A 19,451-nucleotide genomic window follows, 5' to 3' on the forward strand; every position below is an offset into this window, starting at 1 on the left:
ATCAAAGCAGGGTATCCAGTTTTTCAGGAATAGAGTCTTAATTTATATTTCTGATTTCATAATTGGTTATTTATTTTTATAAAAAAATTCTATTACAATTTTCACTCTTTTTCCTCCACTTTTCCATTAAACATATACGACGAGATAAAGTTTTCAAACGGTGAAAACGAATACGAATGCCAGTTGGCAGGGATTACAGAATTTCTTTTTCTTTTAAGGATACCTGCCAAAAGATTTCGATTTTCTCTTATGCGAACGTCAAAAGGCATTTAAACATAAAATCTGATAATCAGAGAAAATATCGTGCAGTCTTTTTTAATCTTAATGACAATACACAAGCAAATTTAATACCAGAAATGATTTATTTATTTATATTCCTTATAAAAAGTAAAACTTTATTATTATTTTGTCGTTAATAATTGGATGAAATTTAGTATAAAAAGTTGAAAAGCGTTTTTTTTCTGTTATTTGTTTCGTTCAAAATTTAAATATTTTGTAAACTTTTTGTTTTCGATTATTTTTAACTACAAAATGTAGCTATTCCATTTTTAATTGCAAAATTTTCTTAAGATGAAAATTCATCTTTTTGGTTAAAATTTTTTATATTTTGTTAACAATTACATATTTTCAGATAGAAAGGTAATATTTTGAATCTAAAATTAATTTTGTTTGGCATGAAAATAAGTTTTCGTATTAAGTTTTTTTTACTGAAAATTTGACTTTTATATGTTTGCTTGAAAATTAATTTTCTTCAGTTGAAAATTCTACTATTCAATAGAAAATTTCTCTATTTTTTTGAAACTTTGTCTTTTTTGGTAAAATATTAATTTTCTTCGTAGCTAATTCAATTTTTAGGTAAAAATTCATCTATTAGGTTGAAAATACCATTAAAAACTAAAATATTAAATAGAAAATTAATAAGCTTTATTGAAGATTGAACTATTTCAATCAAATTTTTTTTATTTGCTAAAAAACTTATTTCTGTAAATAAAAATTATTCTATTTTTTATTACAAATTTATCTTTTCAGTTGTTCTTTGTGCTTATATTGAAAATAATTTTTTTATTGAGAATATTGCTATTCCAAAATTTGAGGATTTGCGGTTAACATTTTTTTCAACCTAAAATATAAATATTCCATTTTTGGTTGAAAATTAATATTTTTTAGTTTAAAATTCGTCTTTTTTGTAGAAAGTTATTTTTCTTGGGTCAAAATTTAATCTTTTTGGTAGAAAATCTAACGATTTCAGTTGAGGATTGATCACTTCATTTACAAATTCATCAATCTGTTTGAAAATATAATTATTTTGTTGAAAATACAATTTTTTGTTGTTAATAACAGTATTTATTTACTGAAAATTAAACTATTCTATATTTAGTTCATAAGATATATTTTTTAGTTGAAGATCCAATTATTAAATTGAAACTTCACTTCTCTCAGCTTAATCAATAAATTAACTAATTGGTGGAAAATATATCCACTTTGCTGAAAATTCCTTTTAGAATTAAAATAAACTTTTATGACTGAAACTCCTATCATAAAAAAAGAGGTTGCGATATAATCTCGAAGTCTGAAGCCACATTATCTCTTCACCTATTGGTTGGATTTAAACGCGCCGCCTATTCTTTAGAATCGAGATCAGAATCGAGATCAGAATCGAGATCAGAATCGAGATCAACGGAATCTTTTATGAAGCCAACGCATGCGCACCGAAATGCGATCTAGAATCATTTTTAGGTTAGAACAGAGCTGCGTATTAGGGTGCTTCCATACCTCTACAAGCAGACAGCTTGCATGAAGAAAACCCATAAGAGTGAAAAGGATGGACCATTCTCTATCTCTCTCACTCTCATGGGTTTTCTGCATGCAGACTGTCTGCTTGCAGTGGCTTGGAAGCGCCCTTTTGAAGCCAAGGCATTTCCGCCGATGTGCACTTCCCGAGTGATCCGTTTGGCAGCGATAAATGCTAGAGATACAAGTCGAGTCTGGAGTTTAAATTGTACAATTTTGACTTGCATTTAATTCGAAGCTAGCTCTAAAGCGCCAAGATATGTTCGAGGGATCTGTTTACATTATGGATGTAAACATTCCTAGCGATCGTACTGAATTCGAGTAGAGCTCATATTCTTCTTTTTTAAACATTTATTTAATCTTCAAACATTGTAATTACTTAAACAATTTTCATAAATGACTGTTTTTCAAAGTGCGTTTAATTTATTATATTGCTTTGTAAATTTACAAGAAATATTAATTATTTAAAAAATTTTAATTAAAAAATTAGTAGTTTGACCTTTTTTCTACAAGTCAATTTTTTAAAGGATTCAAGTAAGAATGTCTTATTTTACTTTAAAAGATAACAAATAATTTTTACAAATTATTTTCGGGTATTTTAAAATATCTTAAGAAATTTTCAAAAGCTTTACAAAATTTCAAAGGATTTTGAAATGTTTTAAACGATCTAAATATTTCAGTGTTTTAATGGAAATCCAAGAATTCACAATAGCTTTCGATAAATTGAAGGGATTTAAAAAATTTTTTAAAGTATTCAAGTAAGAATGTCTTATTTTACTTTAAAAGATAACAAATAATTTTTACAAATTATTTTCGGGTATTTTAAAATATCTTAAGAAATTTTCAAAAGCTTTACAAAATTTCAAAGGATTTTGAAATGTTTTAAATGATCTAAATATTTCAGTGTTTTAATGGAAATCCAAGAATTCACAATAGCTTTCGATAAATTGAAGGGATTTAAAAAATTTTCAATTATCTCAGGGTGTTTAAAGGAGCCCAAGGACTTTTCAACATATTTCCAAAAGTTTGAAGGATTTCAATAAAATTATAGTTATATAGTTATTATAGTTATAGCATTAATTGTTTCAACAATTTTAATTAAAAAATTAAAAGTGCCCTTTTCTTAAGAGCCAATGTATTTGCGGAGTCAACCAAGAATGTCTATCCGATAACTGTATTCTATTTTGATTTGCAAATTTACAAGAACTATTATTTATTTACAAAATTTAAAAACTAAGAGTTTAACTGTTTTGATACGAGTCAATCTTTTGACGGAGTCGACTAAGAATGTCTATACAATGACTCTTTTTATGCTGCTTTTCAAATTTGCAAGAACTATTAATTATTTAAACAATGTTAATTGAAAAATTGAAAGTTTGGCCTTTATCCTACGAGTCAATTTGTTTTCAAAATCAACTAAGAATGTTTACACGATGACTCTTTTCTATGTTGCTTTGCAAATTTACAGGAACTATGAAGTATTTAAAGAATTTGAAATACAAAATTCAGACTTTGACCTTTTTTCTACAAATTCAATTTTTTTACGGAGTCAACTAAGAATGTCCATCGAATGGCTCTTTTCTGTGTTGCTTTGCACATTTACAAGAACTAGTCTAGACAATGACTCTTTTTTATGCTGCTTTTCAAATTTATAAGAACTATTAATTATTTAAACAATTTTAATTACAAAATTAAAAGTTTGGCCTTTATCCTACGAGTAAATTTGTTTTTGAAGTCAACTAAGAATGTCTATGCGATGACTCATGTCAATTTTGCTATGCAAATTTACATAAACTATTAGTTATTCAAACAATTTTAATTAAAAAACTAAAAGTGACCTTTTCCTAAGAGTCAGTGTGTTTGTTGAGCCAACTAAGAATGTATATCCGGTGACTCTTTTTTATATTGCTTTGAAAACTTACAAAAACTATGAATTATGTAAATAATTTTACTTAAAAAATTAAAAGTTTGGCCTTTATCCTACGAGTCAATTTGTTTACGGAGTGAACTAAAAATGTCTATCGGATGACTCTTTTCTATGTTGCTTTTCAAATTTACAAGAAATATAAATTATTTAAACAATTTTAATTTAAAAATTAGGAGCTTAAGCTTATTCCGACGAGCAAATTTGTTTTCAAAATCAACTAGGAAGGTCCATTCAATGACTTTTTTCAATATTTCTTTGTAAATTTTCAAGAACTATTAATTATTGAAACAATTTCGATTAAAAAATTAAGAGCTTGGTTTTTTCTACGAGTAGGCTCTATTTTTTAACATAATTAACTAAGAATATCTTTTAAATGATTTTTTTCTCTGATGCTTTGAAACTTTACAATTATTAATTATTTAACAAAATTTTATCAATAAATTTATGGTTAGGCTATTTTTGAAGTGAGACGCATAATTTGTTTACGGAATGAACTAAGAATATCCTTTGATGATCATTTCCTACCATACCTTGTAAATTTATAATAATTATTATTCATTTAAACAATATTCATAAGCATATTGAGAGTAAGGGTATTTTTCAATTAATAAACACAATTTTTTTACGAAGTTAACTAAGATTATTTTTGCAATGGATCTTTCTTAAGTTATTTTTTAGATTTGCAAGAATTATTAATTATTTGAAGAACTTTGATAAAAAATTCAGAATTTGTATATTTAAAAAAGGAAGGGGTCCGTTTTTTTACAAATTCAACTAAGAACATCTTTCTGATTAATTATAATAATTAAATTTCCATGATTTATTATTTAAACTACTTTCATGAGCAAACTAAGAGTTTGGGCAGTTTTTGAAGAATAGGCTTAATTTGTTTACGGAATCAACAAGGAATGTATTTCCAATCACTTTTTACTATAACACTTTGCAAATGTACACTGATTATTTATTAATAAAATAAATTTCATAAGTAAATTCAGAACTTGACTGTTTCTTAGATTTTAAACCATTTGATCATTTTAAACAAATTAGTTTTTATAAGAAAATGTATGCACTATATATTTAATAACAATTAAAAAAGAAATTAAAACTGTAGGATGGTAAAAACTTTAATTTTCATTAGTTTCAGCAATTATTTCTTTTTATTAATTTCTTTCAGTAATTTCATGATAGTCTGTATGAATTTTAGTACAATTTTATGACAATCTGGCTACAAACGAAATTATTCGAATTACTCCCAGTTGCCTAAACATTTGGCCAGATAAGATGAAAACTGCAGAAAACCACCTCCCAAGTTTAGCCGGGTTTTCAAAATTCGAGTACACAACCCGGTTGTACGTCGTAGATGGTCACCCATCCAGGTGCTAGGGGCACTCGAAATGGCTTGACATTTGGACTCTTCTCTAGTCGAGATTATTTACCATGTATTTATATGAAAATTTGTACGCACCAACATTTTAGATGTTTTTTCCAAACTTGCATAAAAATGTTTAGTGTTGCGCAATAATTTATTCTGCATCTTGAGAGAGTAGCCGTGCGGAGCCGAGCACAAATAAAAATTATTAAATCAAAACTGTATATCGCGGTAGCATATTAAACTTCATTTAAAATTAAAATAATTGCAAGGAAAGCAGTGGGTCGCGCGCGAAGCGCGCGTATTAACTTCTAATAACTATTAAAAAGAGTTTAAAAGATTTTCAAGGAAAATGCTTCAGTTTTTCCAAATTACAAAATCAAAAAAAAAATCCAATTAAGTTTTCAAAAATAATTAGAAGTTTTAAAACGATTCAAATATAATTAAAAACCTGAAATAATTTAAAAATCACTTTAAAGAAAATGTATATTTTTTATGATACAAAAAAAGCAGATGCTATTCGAGAATATTTAAAGGTTTTTTAATGGAAAAGAAAATTCTTTTAAGGTAACGGATAAATTTTCAAATCACTTTTTATTTAAAAAATTAATTTAAAGAAAACAAATTTAAGATAATCTGCAACTGATATAATTTATTAAAATTTAAAAGCTTTAAGCAGGTTCAAAAAAATTTTAAACTTGAAAAGATTTAAATAAATTTAACACAAAATGTCGATTTTTGTACATTCCCAAAAAAAATTTTTGAAGCTTTTTAAGAATTTAGTATTTGTTTGAGGGAATAATGAATTTTTCTAATGATTTCCAAAAAAAATTTCTAATGATTTTCAAGTTTGATCATGAATTTTAAGGGAAAGTAAAAAAATTAGAAAATTCTTAAAATGTCATTAAATTGAAACAAAATATTTTAAAATAATTCAGTTTTGTCAAATTAAAAAATAAAACAAAATTCGAGTAAGTTTGAAGGATAATTAGAAAATTAAAAAAAAAACTTATTTGAGAATATTGAATGTTTTTCAGGCAATCACAAATTCCTGTGCGGTAACGGAAAAATTTTTCAAATGATTTTTGTTTAAAACATTTATTTTAATAAAAAATGTTTACAAAAATCTAAAAAACGTGATTTCTTGAAATTGAAAAGTTTTAAAAAGGTTCAAAAATAAATTACTGCTTGAAAGGATTACAAATATTTATAAAAAGGTAGAGTTTTAACAAAAAGTAAAAAGTTTCTTTTAAGAATTTTGAAACTATTCAAGTAAAAATATTTTAAGACTTGAAACGATTTTTTAATTTTTTTAAGAAAATGTATATTTTTGAAGTTTAATTTTAAAAGCTTTTTATGAATTTAAAATTTGTTGGAGGGAATAATAAAAATTTTCTAATGATTTCCAAAAAAAATTTTGAATGATTTTTAAGATTTTATTTCAGTTTGGCCAAGTTAAAAAAATGAACAACAAAAATTCGACTAAGTTTGAAAGGTAATTTTTAAGGGGATACAAAATTCCTTTAGGGCAACAAAAATTTTAATGAATTTTTATTTAAAACATTGAATTAAAGAAGAAATGTTCACAGAAATCTAAAATTCAGGATTTCTTAAAATTCAGAAGTTTTAAAAAGATTCAAAAATAATTAAAAACTTGAAAGAATTTACAAATATTTAAAACAAAAAGTATATTTTTGACAAAAAAGTTAAAAAAAAATCAAAGGATTTTGAAGCTATTCCAGGAAATAAAAAATGTTATTAACATTTTAAGTAAGTTAAAAAAACTTTCATAGTGAACAATGAAGTTTAAGAAAAACTTTGAAAAAGATTTAACATAATTTAAAACTTGAAACGATTTTAAAAATTTTTAAACAAATTGTCGATTATTTAAGATTTTGAACAAAAACCTTACAAGTTTTTTAAGAATTTAGAATTTTTTCGAGGGAATAAGAAAATTTGATAAAATCGGAGTGATTTTAAAAGCTAAGTAGAAGTTTTTAAATAATTTAAAATAATTTAAAATTTTGAAGGATTTAAAACCATTTCAAACAAAATCTATATTTTTCTATAATTTTCAACAACAAATTTAGAAGCCATTTAAGAATAGTGAAAGTTTTGAAGTGAATAAAAAACTCTCTTAAAATAACGGAGAAATTTGTAAAAGGCTTTTTTATTTAAAACATTAAGATTAAGAAAAAATTCTAAAACTCATATGATTTATTAAAATTTAGAAGTTTTAGAAAGATTCAAAAATAATTTAAAACTTGAAATTGTTTCTAAAAATTTAGGAAAAAATGTCGATTTTTAAAGTTTTTAAATCAAAGCTTGATAAGTATTTTAAAAATTATGAAAGTTTTTAAGGGAATAACAAATCTTTTTAAGATTTCTGGAAAAATGAACAGCAAATTTGTTAAAAATATTTGTATATATCCTTTAAGCAGATTAGAATTTTTCCTAACGTTGTGTAAGCTGCACTAAAATAAATTAATATCTAACAAAAGTTTCAGGTTCTTTTTCCATAAAGCTGCAATCTTCAAAAATTTTTTTTCTAATTTTTTCAACAATCGCTAGAAAATTATATTTAGTTAAATTTATAAAAAAAACTGATGATGCTTATGTTCCTGTTCTACATATCAAATAATCTAATTTCATCTCCAAATGGAGTTTTCAAAACTGTTTGGCATGATGAAAAGTCCAAAATCGATTTTTTGGACGATCTTAAAGACCCTTATCTACATGTAGGGTCAATTAAAGACGGTTGTTATTTTCCGCGAGGGTTGCTTGCTCAGTGGCATTATCAGATGATCTAATAAAGCGGAGAGTCCGAAATTCTATATGGACCAGGAGAATCTTCAGCACTGCTGTGAGGCTGCGAGATCTGCCCCCTCTTTTCCACCCCGGACCCCCACTCTCGGATCCTTTCCACTCCTGATACGGCGCGAAGGGCTGAACCGGCCAGTGTGTATCTACTGCACGGCGGAATCAGCGTCGAGCTCGATCGGTCCATTTAACGCGGCGCGCACCACCGAACCTTTATGACCTTTTCGAAATTGCAGTTTACGCGAGCGTGAGTGCACGACGTGACGATATCGTTGCAATCAATTCGAGCGGGCACTAATTTTCGCAATTAATTGCTGAACGATCTATCCCTGATTCGCTGTTAAATGAACCATCACTGACCCGTGTTTGATTACTTCTGGTGATTAGATCACTTCTATTTACAGTTTGAACACCGTGTCGACATTTACGCGATAGAAACTTTTCCGAGGCGATTGCAACTGTTTGGAGAACTGTTTCAGGTGATCAAGGAGTTTGCTTTTGTTGAGGATTTTTCTTTAAGGAGAAATAAGTTTATTAAGTGTGTAGTTGCAGCAGGCGATCGTGGCAAAATTGCAGTGGAACGTGGAAAGGGATTTACTGAGGAGAGGCCCTTTTTTCAAGAAAATTAAGCACTTTGCAAAGGAAAGTGAACACATTTTTAAATACAAGGTGTGCATTTTGATTCGTGTATCAGGGATGAGTAGAGAGTATGAAAATTGAGAAGGAAAACCTTAGAAGTGACTGAAAGATCCTGAAAAAAAATTGGCGATACTGAAATTCTGGAAAAAGATAATATTTGAAATAGAAAATTTTCGAAATTAAAAAATTGCTGAGATAATAAAATCTCTACTTGGAAAATTCCTTCATAATAAAGTTCCGATAATTTAAAGTATCACTAGATTTGAAAGTTTCCAAACCATATTTCCGAGAGAAAATTTGCGAATTACAAAATTGCTGGAATATAGAAATTCCGACTTGCAAAATTCCAGAATACTAACATTTTTACATAATTTATAATATTAACTTATTTGAAAATTTCTCAATTTGAAATTTCCTGAACAATAATATTTCCGACAGAAAATTGCCAAATTATAAAACTGCCGGAATAGTAACTTCTCGGCTTCAAAAATTCGTAAACAATTTATAATATGGCGGAGTTTAGAAAATTCTTGAATTTAAAAAGGGACGACTAAAAACTTCCGAAAAATCAAATTCCCGACTGTTCATAACACTTAAAAAGTTAAAAATTCCGGAATTATAAATTTTTAAATTTCAAGAAATTAATAAATCGATTTTTAATCAATATAATTTATTCATTAAAAATACAGTTATCAAATATTTTAATTAAAGGTATTTTTCCTAATCTATCAAATTTCTTTCAAATCGTTGCTTAAATTTAAAATTAAAATTATTGTACAGTAATTGTCTTAAAAAAAAAAATCAGAAAGACCTGCGCCTCGAACGAAAACAGACTTCTTCAATTCTCTCCGGACGGACTAACATTTTCCTAACAAACTTTACAGGATTCAGTTCAGCATTGATTTATTGCAAAGTTTCTTCTTTATTTATTTTTGGTAAATTTAAATTCGATTTTTGAGAAAGTGTTTAATTTAAAAAAAGATAATATGTATACTTTCAAACAAGATTTTTCATTTAATATTATATATTTTTAAAATTACTTTTATTGGAAATTCAAACAATAACGTTGAAAATATTTAAACTTTAACCAAAATTTCTTTCATCAGAATATTTTTTATTATTTTAATTTTAAGAAATAAATCGTATTTATGAAAGACAATTAGTTGAATTGCCTATATTCGGATATAAATAATATTGATATACAACATTATTTTAAATTGTTTAAGTTTGGGAATTTTCCAGTCTCGGATATTTTATAATCCGGCTATTTTCTGTCAAAAACTTTATTATCAAGAAATTTTCCAAACTCGCTGGTATAAGAAGACTCAAAAATCCCGAAAATTAATATTCCAGACGCTGTAAGATTCCCGAAAAGTAAAATATTCCAAGATCAAATTTCTCAAAATTATAAAATCGCCAAAAAATTAAAGTCCCGAATTTGAAAATTCCCGATTAAGAAATTAACCGAACCGTTTATAATAATGCCTAATTCGAAAATTCCCGAATAATAAAATTCTCAAAATAAAATTTCCTAATTTAAACAAATAAGAAAATTTTTTTCGATCAATATTATTTATTTATGAGAAAAAATAAATTAAAAATGTTGATCAAAGAATATTTTTTAATGGTTAATGTATTTTTATAATTATTCCTATTTTAAATTCAAATTTTAATTCAAAAATTAATGATTAATAAATTTTGTTATTGGGTCGGAATATTTTATTATTATGTTTTTAATTACCAAATACTAATTTAAAGAAAGGGATATTTTGGATAAGTGTTGGTTATTTTATAATTCGACAATTTTCAGACAGAAATTTTATTTTTCAAAAATTTAAAAGTTTGGTAATATCGTAAACTGTTCTGTATTCTTCCGATTCGAAATTCTAATGTTTCGGTAATTTTATTTTTTGAAATTGGGACGACATGAAAATTCCAAAAATTAAATTCCCGACACTGAAAAATTCTCGAATAATAAAATCTACGAATAATAAAATTTGCGAATAATAAAATATTTACATTATAAAATTGCTAAACATGAAAAATTAAAATTTTCATGGTAATAATTTAATCCATTATATCAAGAATTTTTTTTTTAATTGTTCAGTTGTAAAAATTTTTAGTTCGGCTATTTCAAAATGCCGGAATATTATTATTATTATTATTTGGGAGTTTTCAAATTCGGTTATATGATAAAGTGTCGAGAATTTTATTATTCGAGAATTTTCCAATTGAGGATTTTTATTATTTACAAATTTTATAATTCGGAAATTTTATGCTTCGGTAATTTAAAAATTTTGGAATTTGAGAAAAATAATAAAAAAGATTTGCATTTTTTAAATTTAAATCAAAATTTTGAATCTTCAAATCTAAAAAATTAGGAAATTTGAAACATCCATGGATTAGAAAATTTTAAAGAAAACCTTTTCAAATCGAAGCTTTTAAAGCAAAAAGCTTTAGTTTCAAGGCCCAAAAAACTGAACTGATATAGAATTGCGTATTCGAAACTATAATTTTAAATTAAAATTATATACATTTTAATTTTCACCTGTTAAGATTAAAGAATTTTAAATATTGAAAATCTTTAAATTTTCGTAATTATCAAAAAATTTAAAAACTACATGCTTTCTACTTGGTAAATTTTAGAACGAACGAATTTAAACTTAATGCATAAAAATAAGACAATTTTATACTTTGTTTAAAAATTAAAGCATTTTCAAATTTCAATCTTAAAAACTAATTCGTTAAAAATAATTATTTTTCAAAATAGGTGTCCCTGAATATTTATTTTATAAGATTGAAAATATAAACAATTTCAAAATCCATTATTAACAAAAGTTGAAGTTTGAAAAGGAAAATTTTACAGATTTTAAAATTAAATATTTTCGGAATAAAATTTTATAAATTGGATTATTTAAAATTCAAAGTAGTTGGACTTGTATTAGATTTAACTGGAAGCGCTCAAAGTTAAATTATTAAAAATTTACAACTTCAATCCAAATCATTTTCAGTTTATAGCAAATCAAATATGAGTTTTTCACCAAAAATTATCTCAAAGTTCCGTTATTATACGGAAATTACTAACTAATTTTTCTAAATTTTCGGTACACATAGACACAGCATAAATTCGTAAACAATTTTTTTACCGATTATTCGAAATACTAGAATATCAAATTGAAAGACTTGATCATCGAAATTTTTAAAATATTTTTAGTTTATCATAAGATTTTAGTGTTGCAAAAATATTTGATAAACAAATAAAGCATTTTCATCGTTTTTCACCAAAAAGTTCTTATTCATCTTATGTTCATAATAATAATAATAATAACATATCCGACTTATTCTGCTGCAAAATATTGGTAACATTTATCGCTCATATTTGTTATAAATAATTTGATTTAAAAGATATACATTTTTTAAAATTATTTTCTCGCGTAAATAACTACTCTCTCTCTAGTATGTTTCGAAGTAGCTTAAAGAATTTTTTTAAATATATAAAATATTGTTAACACTTAACTCTCAGCAATGTTATGAATAATTCAAATAAACAAGTACAAAATTCTCATCTCTTTTCGTGAAATAATTATGCCTGATCTTATATTTATTAAAATAGTTTTGCAAGCTTCTTAAACTCAAAGCAATTGTTACTTTTGTTATAAATAATCTAGGTTAAAAAATAGAATATTCACCTTATTTTCTCATTGAAAAATATTATTTGCGCTGTAATATTTATTGCTGTAGATTAAAGGATTTGCTGAAATATTCAAAAAATTGCTAACACGTAATGCGTATAATTATTATAAATAATTTAAGTCGACAAGTACAAAATCTTCACCTATTTTTTGAGGAAAAATTATATTTCATCTTCATATTAGTAAAAATACTTCTGTAGACTAACTAAACTCCAGATTATTGTTAAAATGGAATATTTATTTAAAAAATATAATTTAGGCTTAGAAATATAATAAATAATTTTGCTCTTAGAAAAATAGATGACAATGTTCTATTTGTTTGTATAAATTATTAACAACATAACTAAATATTAAGTATTGACAATATTCTGATATTTAGTATGGCTAATAAGCTATTTTGATACATATTAAATGCAAAAAGAAAGAAAAATTGAATTATCTATTTGTCGACTTAAATTATTTATCAAAATGCACAATCTTAAGTTTTTATAATTTTATTTAGGTTTTCAAGTTTAAGAAGCTACAGTTTTACATATTAGAATAAATTCAAGACTTGTTCAAAAGTAGCGCATAGCGCGCGAATTCGACCTTAAATTATTTTCCGGATGATTGAATAAACAATATTTTTCCTAAAGAATAAAAATTTTGATTATTCTAAATTTCATTTTTTCAATTTGCAATCAACTAGTTTCTGATACAAGGAATTATTTAAAAGTGTTCTCAAGTACTCCTTTAAAAAAAAGCGCAAATCAAGGAAATTAAAAAAAAATTATAACGTGACAAATTAAAAAAAGTAAACAATTGACGAAAAGATGATTTTCAAAAATTATATAATTCTAAAAGTGCTACCTAATGTTTTTTATAATTATTGAATATTATGGATCGTTGCCAAAATTTTGTGAAATTCAAGTCTCGGTCATTTCACCCATTTTCATGATTTAATAGATTTTTTAAAATAATTCTAGCATAAAGTACTTACATCGAAGTAAATTTTGGCAAAGTTCCAAAACTTTACTTGCTTTTCTTTATCAATTTTGCTTCAAAATATAGTTTAAATTTCTACTCGGTGACATATCCTAAAAAATAAATTTGCGCACAAAAATTCAGAAATTAATGACAATATAATTTTGGGAATTATTTATGCTTATAGGAATTATTTTAATTAAGTTGATCAATCTAAAAATATGATCAAAGTTAAATATTGTTGTTTCTAAATGAAGATATAGTTTCTAAAAGTTAACGAAATTTAACATAAAATATCTCATAATTATATCTGCGTTTACATTTTTGAAACTGAATTTAAACAATTGTAGCCAATTTTTAACTCAAGAAATTTATTTGGGATCTAATTTTCGTTTCTAAATTTACCTTCACTATGTTCTTGCTTTTCGAAAATAAAAAATTTAACAACGAAAAATACTTTAGTTTGTTTTTTGGCGATCCTTACACTTAAAATATGTTTTTTACACAAATTTTCGAACTTATTCTATTATATTAAAAAAATCTTTAGATAGATTAAAAATTCTGACAAAAGTGAAGTTGAAATACAACAAAAAGTTGAAAAAATTGGTTATATTTCCATAGGGGACAATACTTTATTGTTTTGTATTTCGCGTCTGCTGTAAAGTTAGTCAAATGTACTGTATGTCACTGTAGGAGTAATGTTTTCAAAAAGTTTCTGACAAAAAAATCAACATTGAAAGGTAAAAATCGTAATTATTTTTATTTGATTGCTTACAAATGTCAATAACAATCTTTATGTTTTCACAGAGATATTTTTTTATTCCTGATTTTTTGAATTGGTTCGTTTTATTATTTACAGTCTAGAAGCACGTAAGTAAAATAAAAAAGAATCATTTCCAATAAATAATATATAGAATTCTTTGAAATTAATTAGAAATCTTCAAAATTGTACAAAAAATCAAAAGAATAATTGATAACTAATATTTTTGAAATAAGACTTGGTTTAAGTACAAATATGAGTGGAGTTTTTAATATTTTTAGTTTACTGCACAAAAAAGTCAGAAAAATTTTTAATATTATAAATGTTTGTTAACTTTTTCCCTTTGAAATATTTCATTAAACAATCTTGAATTCAAAGCTTGTATCGAAACCCTTCAAATGGCTTGGTTTCATTTAAAAAATTTTATAATGTTATCGTTAAAAAATTATTGTAAAAAATAATTAATATGAAAGATAAGTTAAATAATTTAACAAATCCAAATTCACACTCAAAATCCTTAAATTTTCTGAATCCCTTAATTTTTATAATTCCTTAAATCCCTTAATTCTCAGAATGAATTGAATTCTGTGAATCCGAGAAAATCTCCGAATTCATTGAATTCTTCAAGATTCTTTTTGCTTTCGAATTCTCTGTATTTCTTGAATATTTTAAACTTCTTAAACACTCTGAAATTCCTAAAATGCTTTGAATTCCTTTAAATTCTTCAAAATTTGATATTTCTGAAACTACTTGACTTTCCTAATTGCGTTGCATTCTGTGAATTCCTGATAATATTTTAATTTTCCCAAATTCTCTGAATCACTGAATTCTATGGAATTTTGTATTTCTCTAGATTCTCTGATATCCTCAAATATCCTTAATTCCTCGAATCCCTTGAATATTCTGAATTCCTGTATTCCGTGAATTCGTTGAATTACTTGAATTCTCTCAATCTTCTGACATCCTTCAATATTCTGAATTCCTAAAATTCCTTTATCTCCAAATCTTCTGCATTTCAAAAATTCTTTTGAATTCTCAGAAGATTATAAATTCTAGAAAGTTTCTTGGATTCCCCAAATGTTTTGAAGTTTTCAGGATTCCATTTAATTCTAGAATATTCTGAATTACTTTAATATCCGGAGTTCTCTGGATTTATCGAATTTTATGAATTCTCTGAAATCCTTGAATAATCTGAATTGCCTGAAATTCTTTAATATAATAAATTTGTGGAAGCAATTCGAATACTCTAAATCCCATGAATTTCTTCAAATCTATTGAATTCATAGACATTATTAAATTCTTTTAATTCATCTAAATTTTCTAAATGACTTGAATATCCTGAACTTCTTAGAATTCCCTGTAATCCTTGGATATCATAAATTCCTTCAATATTCGGAATTCTCTGAATTTGATAAAATCCTTGAATATTCTGAATTCACCGAATCCCTTGAATATTCTGAATTCCGTTAATTCTTTGAATTACTTGAATTCTCTCAATTTTCTGACATCCTTCAATATTCTGAATTCCTAAAAGTCCTTTATCTCTAAATCTTGTAGATTTCAAAAATTCTTTTGAATTCTCAAAAGATTATGAATTCCAGAAAGTTCTTTGAATTCCCCAAATGCTTTGAAATTCTCAGAATTCCCTGTGACCCTTGAATATGCTGAATTACTTTCATATTTGAAGTTTTCTGAATTTATCGAATTTTCTGAATTCTCTGAAATCCTTGTCTATTCATAACTATAAATAACTTCAATGTTTGGAAATCTCTAAATTCGATAAAATTCTTTGAATATTCTGAATTTCGGAAGTTCTTTGAATTTTCTTAATTTCTTGAATTCCTTTTATTCTACTACATTATTTAAATTTCTTGAATTCATAGATTTTTTCAAATATGTTCAAATCAGCTAAATTCTTAGAATATTCTGCATTCTCTGCATTAATTTAATTCCCTGACCGGATTTCCTATAATTCTTAAATATCCTAAATTTCTTCAATATTAGGAATTCTCTGAATTCGATAAAATCCTTAAATATTCTGAATTACCCGAATTCCTTGAATACTTTTAATGTTTAAAGTTATTTATAATCTTCAAATTATCTTAATTCCGTAAAATCTTCTGAATTTATTGACTTCCTGAAAAGATGGACTTTCCTACATTCTTTCAATTCAGCTGAATTCTTTAAATATTCTGGATTCTATAAATTTCGTGAATTCCCGGAAATTTGCAGAATTCCTTAAAATCCTTGAATTTCCTAAATTTATCAATATGCAGAATTTTCTAAATTCATTTAATTTTCTAAATGCGCTGAAATCACTAAATATTCTCAATGTATGAAATTCTCTAAATTCCTAAAAATGATCTCGAATATTCTCAGAATTCCCTATTATTCTTCAATATTCTGAATTCATTAAACATTGAGAATTCTCGAAATTTCTCGAATTCTGTAAATTCCTCAAAATACTGAAATATGCTCAATTCTTTGAATTTCTTGAATATTCTGAATTTCTGAAGTTCTTTGAAGTCTCTAAATTATCTGAATTCCTTTAAATCTTATAAATTCTATGAATTCCTTGAATTCATAGATTTTTTCAAATATGTTTAAACCAACTGAATTCCTGAAATATTCTTTACTCTCTGAAATCATTGAATTTTCTGAATACCTTGAATATTCTCAATTTCTGGAAAAACTTTGAATACTCTTATAATGGCTTGAATTTTCATAAAACTTCTTAATTCTTTGAATTTCCTGCATTCCTATACTTTCTAAAATTCTTTCAATTCATCTGAATTTTGTAAACACTCTGAATTCTCTGAATGCATTTAATTCCCTGAATGCCTTTAATTCTCAGAATGCACTGAAATTCTAAGAATTCCCTGTAATTCTTGACTATTGTGAATTCTTTGAATTTTCGGAATTTTTAAAATTCCTCATATTCTTTGAATTTAATGAAATCCTCGGACATTCAGAACTTTCTGAATTTCTTGATCATTCCTAATTTCTGAAATTCTTTGATTTCTATAAATTACATGAACTTCCTTGAATCTTCCAAATTTCTTAAACTCCTTTAATTCATATGCTTTTCTAAATTCCTTTAATTCATCTGAATTCATCAAATATTCTGAATTCTTCAAGTTACTTAAATTCTCTGAAATTTCTAGAGTTCCCTGTAATACTTCAATAAATTTAATTCCTTAAATATTCGAAGTTCTCATAATTTCTTGAATCCTTTTTTTTTTATCAAATCTTTGCATATTCTGAATTGTCTGAATTTCTGGAATATTATTAATGAATACAATTCTTTGAATTTTCTAAATAACCGGAATTTACACAAATCTTCCGAATGTTTTGATTGTTTGAATTCATAGACTTTATAAATTTATTGTATTCACCTGGATTCCTTAAATATTCTGAATTTTCTAAATTCCTTAAATTTCTCAAATGCTATGAAATTCTAAGAGTTCCCTTGAATCCTTGAATATCAAAAATTCTCTAAATATGCGGAATTCTTTGAATACGCTAAGATCTTCGAATATTCCCAATTCTCTGAATTCCTTGAATATTCTAAATTTCTTAGATTTTTTTTCATGTCCTAAATCCACTGAATTCCTTTAAAAACTCATAAATTCTTTGAATTCCTTACATTTTTTGGATCCCGGAAATTTTTCGAAATACCTGTATTTTTTTAATTGCTTTAATTCTTTGAATTCGATTAGTTCTAAAATTTCAAGAATTTGTAGATATTCTTAAATCCCTTCAGTTCGGCTGAATTCTACCCAATTCTTTGCATTATTTTGAATATATTTGATTTTAGCGAGTTCTCAGAATTCACGAAATTCCACGAATTTAAAAGCATTTTAAAGAATTCGAAAGAATATAAAGTAATTTAAAAGAATAAAAACTCATTAAAAACTTAATTATTTTCTATGTATTTTTCTAATTTTTTAAATAAAATTTAAAAAACTTTCTTCATAATTTGATCGAACGTAAATGAATATTTAAAATAAATATAGGTCACAACTCTTAGATTTGAGAATTTAAGATTTCAGTCAACACTAATTTGTTCATATGAAAATAAATTATTATAATTTGTTTGTGATTTAAAATTAAAGTATGAAGAAAAAAACAGATGAAGAGACTATTCTCCTTTGCATCTTTTAGGTAACTAATTCGTGTGTGTGTAAAATTTGGCACAGTAAACTTATATTTATTATTTTAAATAGGTAAATTGTAATAGCTGAAATTATTCAAAATAAAGTGGAAAAAATCGACTGTTTTATATTTACAAAAAATATTCGTTGGGGAAAGCTTTAAATCTTCAATCTAACAAAGATTTAATGGCTTAGAATTTCTCGTAGCCAAGTCTTTTTGCCTTCTGGCAAGAAGTTGAGATTAATTTGATCGCTTAAAATTTGCGCATATTACATTTTAAAAGCTTATTACTTCAACTGCAATTCTCATATTTTTGAGCAATTATATTTTTAATAAAATTATATACTTAAAAAAATAAAATAAAAATTCTAAATCTTGATGGTCACATTTGCAAATTTTCAGCATTGAAGGCAATGATTTCCATTCTGAACTGCATCATTAAAAAAATTTCTTGTAACTGCGTTTTTGATTGAATACTTACAAAATGAAAAATTTTGATTATTTAATTAGAAATCTCGATTCAGCTTCTATTAGATTCTTTTTAGAATCTTAAATTTTAAATTATGGAAATACAAACATGGATCTTATTTTTATTTCCGAATTTACAATGTAGTTCAACTTTCAACCAAGTACTTGAATTTTTTACTAAAGAGCATAAATATATTTTTTTAAAATTTAATAGATGAAGTTTCAACCGGGACAAGATTTTTTCTTAAAAAGAAAAACAGTCAAATTGTACTAAGAGAAAATAGATAAATTTATATCAAAATAGTTGAGTTTTTAAATGAGAAAATTAATTTTCTACCAGAAAGGACGATGTTCTAACAAATTAGATCAATTTTTAACCAAATAGTTAGATTTTTAAACTGAAGAGATCAATAGTTTAAAAAAATGAAATGGTTAAATTTTCATACACAAAGTTAATTTAAATTTAAACCAGTTTTCAACAAAACAGTTGAATTTTCTAGAAAATTGCTGAATTTTCAAAAAGGATGAATTTGGAACCAAGGAGTTTAATTTTCTGCTAAAAATAAATTTTCAACCAAATCGTTTAATTTATACACTAACAAGATAAATATTAAAAAATTAAAAAAGGTACATTTTTGTATTAAAAATTAATTTTCAATTAAAAAAAAAATTTCCTACAAAATTTTCCAATGGTCACATATGAAAAAGGACACATTCTCAAAAAAATGTATAAATCTGGAAACAAGTCATTGAATTTTTCAATGAGAATATTTAATTTTTCTCTTAAAAAAAGACGAAATTTCAACAAAATACATGAATTCTTTAACAAAATAGTTGAATATTTAATCAAGTTTAATTCTTTTCACC

General features: G+C 25.1%; 1 protein-coding gene across 1 annotated transcript in view; it reads left to right on the forward strand.

The window, feature by feature from the left end:
* Positions 1-8,078: 8,078 nt before the first annotated feature.
* The window catches only part of LOC117175197 (zwei Ig domain protein zig-8-like), a 367,026-nt gene continuing 355,653 nt past the window's right edge, over positions 8,079-19,451 (forward strand). The window contains exons 1-2 of the mRNA XM_033364829.1: positions 8,079-8,386; positions 8,454-8,576. The gene's annotated coding sequence lies outside the window, so the exon portion shown is untranslated. The remainder of the gene's footprint in view (positions 8,387-8,453; positions 8,577-19,451) is intronic.

This window comes from Belonocnema kinseyi, chromosome 6 (genome assembly GCF_010883055.1).
Source record: "Belonocnema kinseyi isolate 2016_QV_RU_SX_M_011 chromosome 6, B_treatae_v1, whole genome shotgun sequence".
Taxonomy (NCBI): domain Eukaryota; kingdom Metazoa; phylum Arthropoda; class Insecta; order Hymenoptera; family Cynipidae; genus Belonocnema; species Belonocnema kinseyi.